Source organism: Octodon degus, unplaced genomic scaffold (assembly GCF_000260255.1).
Source record: "Octodon degus isolate 3935 unplaced genomic scaffold, OctDeg1.0 scaffold00005, whole genome shotgun sequence".
Classification (NCBI taxonomy): Eukaryota; Metazoa; Chordata; class Mammalia; order Rodentia; family Octodontidae; genus Octodon; species Octodon degus.
In genome coordinates this window covers 28,901,883-28,907,007 of record NW_004524581.1, presented here as the reverse complement: position 1 = coordinate 28,907,007, position 5,125 = coordinate 28,901,883, and the positions used below count along the sequence as shown (strand labels likewise).

The 5,125-nt window shown below is 41.6% G+C and overlaps 1 protein-coding gene and 1 non-coding gene across 5 annotated transcripts in view; one reads left to right on the top strand and one right to left on the bottom strand.

Annotated features, from left to right (window-relative positions):
- The window catches only part of Slc26a8 (solute carrier family 26 member 8), an 84,084-nt gene that overhangs the window by 34,250 nt on the left and 44,709 nt on the right, over positions 1–5,125 (bottom strand). The window lies entirely within an intron of this gene.
- Positions 3,827–3,933, top strand: LOC111818710. Its single transcript, XR_002822623.1, has one exon. It is a non-coding gene; the product is annotated as a U6 spliceosomal RNA (small nuclear RNA).

Sequence of the window (5,125 nt, the reverse complement as noted above, 5' to 3'; positions counted from 1 at the left end):
TTTTTTTTAATTTTATTTATTTATGTGTGGCCAGCTCAGCCCACCAGGGGGCGGGGCTGGCTGGCATGTGGTGCTGGGGGATTGAACTGTGGTCCCTGTGATTTGCTAAGCTTGTTCTAAGTAGGTGCTTTAGACCACTGAGCCATCTCACCAGCCCAATAGTTCTTATAAGAAAAAACATAGGGCCGGGAGTGGTGGTACAGGACTGTAATACCACTACTCAGGAAGCTGAAGCAGGAGGATCATGGTGAGTTCGAGACCAGCCTTGGCTACAAAGTGAGCTTAAATCCACCCTGAGCTGCACTGTGAGGCTCTATCTATCTATCTATCTATCTATCTATCTATCTATCTATCTATCGCCTAGATTCTTTCTCTTTACTTGACAATTTTCGAAATGAATTGGTTTCCTAGAACTTTCCAGTGGTGAAAAGACAAGTAAAGTATACTGTTTTAGAATTTTTTTATAATGCTACCTAACATTTTTCTTTTTTATTCCTCCCTCAGGATTGCTTTGGCTATTCAGAGTCTTTTCTGTTCCATATGATATTTAGGGTTATAGTTCTAGTTCTGTGAAGAGTTTCGTATTTTAATCAGTGTTGTATTGAGCCTGAAAGTCACTTTTGGCAATATGGCTATTTTCACAGCGAATTTTTCCAGTCCATGAACAAAGGAGCTTTTCCCACTTTCTAGCGTCTTCTTTTAAGTTGCTCTCCGCAGCTTCCTGCCATTTTCGTTGCAGAGGTCTTTCACATCTTTGGTAATGGTGGACTCCTTGGGAATTCATTTTTTTGAAGCTATTTTCCTTTTTGTTTATTTTTAGTGTAATTTTTATAATTTTCAGATATTCATATATTTTAGAATTTGGATCTATTCATGAATTCAAACATATTTGATGCATTTGGCAGAGTAAGAGCCTCAGAATGGCTGACAGATCCCAGGCCATCTTAAATTCCCATCAGCCCTTTCTACAGAAATGGAGAGGCCAATTTTAAGGAACTGCAGGGGACCCTGAAAGCCTAAGTGATCTTGGAAAAGGATGAAGTAGGAGGACTCATACTTCTTGATCTCAAAACTTATTACATATTATACACTCCCAGTCATCAAGACTGGACTGACACAAGACCAGCGGAACAGAACTAAGGGCAAAGGGGGCTTAGCCTTTGAGACCCTTCCTGTCTCTCAGGACTTATTCCCCCATCCCTATACCCATTCCTTTTCTCCAATAAATTTTCCTAATCTAAAAAGAAAAAAAAACGAGGGTTAAGGAATACACCCAAACACTTATGACTAAGTGACTAATAATCCATCAGGGGCTGGTGAGATAGCTCAGAGGTCTAAAGCTTAGGCAAGCTTAGGCAAATGTGCAGGGACTGCAGTTCAATCCCTGGCACCACATGCCATGCCAGCCTCAACCCCAGGGTGGACTAAGCCAGCCACACACACACACACACACACACACACATCAATCAGGAACTGGGGAGATAGATCAGCAGTCTAAGCGCCTGCCTGGCAAGCACAAGGATCTGAGTTCAATCCCCAGCACCACATGCCATGCCAGCCCCAGAACCCTGGGCACCCAGGGCCAGCCTCAAAACCAAGTGTGGTGGCACATGTCTATAATCCCAGTGCTGGGAAGGCTCAGACAGGAGAACCACTGCAAATCTGAGCTGGATAGTGAGACCCTGTAACAAATAAGTAAATAAATAATTTTTTAAATTATTATTTATTTATTTATTTATTTGGTGGAACCAGGGATTGAACTCAGACCCTTGTGCTTGCCAGGGAAGCGCTTATTCTACTGAGCCGCCTCCCTCGCCCCAATAAATAAATATTTTTTAAAAATACAATTAACCAGGAAAGACAGTCTCTTCCCAAAATGGTGCTGGGAAACAGAATATTCACATGCAAATAAATGGTACTGCATAACATATACAATTACCCAAAAAGGATCAGACACCTAAATTTAAAAGCAAAAGTCATAAGACTCTTAAAAGAAAATATGGGGCTGGGGAAACGGCTCAGTGGAATAAGTGCTTCCCTGGCAAGCACAAGGGCCTGAGTTCAATCCCTGGTTCTGAAAAAAAAAAAATAGGAAGAAGGAGAAGAAGAAGAAATAGAGATAAATCTTCATGATTTCAGGCTTAGTGATTTGACATCAGAAAATATACATTTGATTTCATCAAAATTAAAAAATTTCATGCTTTGAATCCAAGCTGGTTTTGAATTTGCAGCGATCCTCCTGCCTCAGCCTCCCTCAAGTGCTAGATTACAAATATTTATTCTGCTTATTTTCTGTCATTTAATAATAAGCCCAAATAAGTACAACACAAAAGTTTCTGAAAAATCTGCATAAAGATCCAAATTCAGTAAAATAAACTCTCTGTTAACATGTTTCAGAAAATTATCTTTTAAAACTTTGTGGCATATTTTTCTATAATGAAAACAGGGACCAGGGAGATGGTTCAGTAGAATAAGCGCTTGCCTGGCAAGTGCAAGGGCCTGAGTTCAATCCCTGGTTCCACAAAAAAGAGAAAAAGAAAAAGAAAGAAAAAAAGAAAACAGTAGCTTGTCTAATTAATTTTTTTTCTTTTTTTTTTTTTTTTAATTTTTCCTTTTTTTTTTTCTTTTTTTTTTTTATGGTCAGCTCAGCCCACCCTGGGGGCGGGGCTGGCATGGCATGTGGTGCTGGGGATCGAACCGAGGTCCCTGCATGACTGCCTAAGCAGGCGCTTTAGACCACTGAGCTATCTCGCCAGCCCCTCTAATTAAAATTTCTTATCAGTTCATGTATTTTAAATTTAATTTTCCTTTAAGTAGAAAGAATCCACTTTTAATGCCATGAAGAACTGTTCCCGCCCATCTTAATAATTTTTCACATTATCATGTATGGGCATCTAAATTCCTATTTTTGAATATCTTTTTCCATGTCTATTTTAACTTCTTATTTATAACTTATAAGCATCTTGGTGCTTCCGGGTAATAACCTAGATAGGAGCCCAACTGGGCAGATGTAGATATTTAAGTGTTTGTTAAATTTGTCCCTTTTGTCCTTCTGAGAAGTTAGGTAAGAGCATGACTTTCCTCACAGAGATAGACAGTGTAGCTCATTACTGTCAAATTGATATTAGTAAAGATTGAATATTTAGTAAAGAGGACACAAACTGCTATTTTCCTTCTTACTGTCCTGTTTTTCTTGTTTTTAATTTTTTATTCTTTCAATACAGGGTCTTGCTACACAGTAAAGACTTGTAGGGATCCTGCTGTCTCAGCCCCAGCCTCCCCAGAGCTGGGATCACAGCAGGCGTCACTATACCCATTTCCAAGCTGGCATGGCATGTGGCACCTGGGATCGTACTTGGGACCTTGCACTTGCCAGGGAGGTGCTTAGACCTCTGAGCTATCTTCCCAGTCCCTAGTTGTTCCCTTGTACTAGTCACTAGCAACTATGGATATATTTTTAAAGGGTTGAGGGGCCAGGGAGATGGCTCAGTGGAATAAGTGCTTCCCTGGCAAGCGCAAGGGCCTGAGTTCAATCCCCGGTTCCACAAAATAAATAAATAAATAAATAAATAAATAAATAAATAAGGATTGAATGTATGCAATGTGTTAATTATTGAAACTGTCCTACCAATTTGATTTGAAACTGTCTCATTGCTATTTGTTTCTCAATAAAATTATGGAAAAAAAAAAAAAAAAAAACAGGTGAAGCCCTGGGTCGTTCTCTTGGTTCCAGAAAGCCATTTTCATGGCTGGACTTAGAGCCCCTTGATTCCCCAATGATTGAAAAAAAAAAGGATTGAAAAATAAAGTTTAAAGCAATGTTCGCGTGCTCGCTTCGGCAGCACATATACTAAAATTGGAACGATACAGAGAAGATTAGCATGGCCCCTGCGCAAGGATGACATGCAAATTCGTGAAGCGTAAAGCAATGTTCACTTAAAATTAGATTTTTGAGGGCCAGCCAGATAGCTCAGTGGATTAAAGTGCCTGCTGGCAGACATGGGACCGGGGGAAGTGGATCCCCAGCCTGCCTGCTGGCCCCACCCCCCGGGCAAACTGAGACAGCAATTGAGACTGGGCTTGGTAGCATGTGCCAGTAATCCCAGAGTTTGGGAGGCTGAAAAACGAAGGATCACTATAAATCCAATCTGTGTGGTGAGACCCTGTAGACACTGGACTAAATACATTTTTAAGAAAAAATTTAGATTTTTTAAATCCTCACTTGTCTAACTACACCTTTGAATCTTTTGGCAAAAGTTAAGCAAACATTGGCTGTGTGGGTTATAGATTTGGGGTCTGTTTTTTTCTTTGGGATTCTATGTCACTAATTTCTTGCAGAAACTGGTGACCAAAGCCCAAGGCCTTGAGCATATCCCTGAGCCCCAGAACCCCAAGGCATACTGTTATTGTTTGTGTCTAGCTGTCCCCACAAAGCCTCATGCAGTCACGGGACGGACTTCTAGAGTTTGTGATTAACTCATGATCCGCTGGGATTACGGATGTGAGTGCTTCTGGGATTATGGGCGTGAGTGCTACACCCAGCCTGGGGCTGATAGCCTGGATGCAACATAAGAGAGACAGACTTGCTCTCTGTGGTCACCGTTGCTGCTGCTCCTCCCATCTGCTCTTGCTGTTTTGCTGCCTTCCGCCACCATGAGCTGCTGCCCTCTGCCACGTGCCGCTCTGCCTTGGAGCCAGCTGAGTATGGACTGAAGCCTCCAGTAAGTGAGCTAAATAATAAACCTTTCCTTCCTTCATTTTGGTGTCAGGTATTTGTCCCAGCAATGAAAGGAGAGTAAGTGAGACATATACCATCAACTCCGACTTTAGAATTAAATAGAAATCGGGCCGGAGAGACGCTCAGTGGCATAAGCACCTGCCTGTCTGCATTCTCATCTTGGATGAGCCATTAGACTTCGGAAGCTTTACATTCCTCGGCCACATGAAGAAGAAAACATCCACCTCCTAGCAGTACTGTTAGGAGCCAAGGAAACGCAGTAAATATGTAAAGCGCTGAGCACACTGCTGCTCTTTGCTCTTCCGAGAGCCGAAGCCACAGCTGGGTGATCTTTGTGCTTACCTGGGTGCTGAGTGTCCACTCACATTTCTGTTTTCTTTCATATAT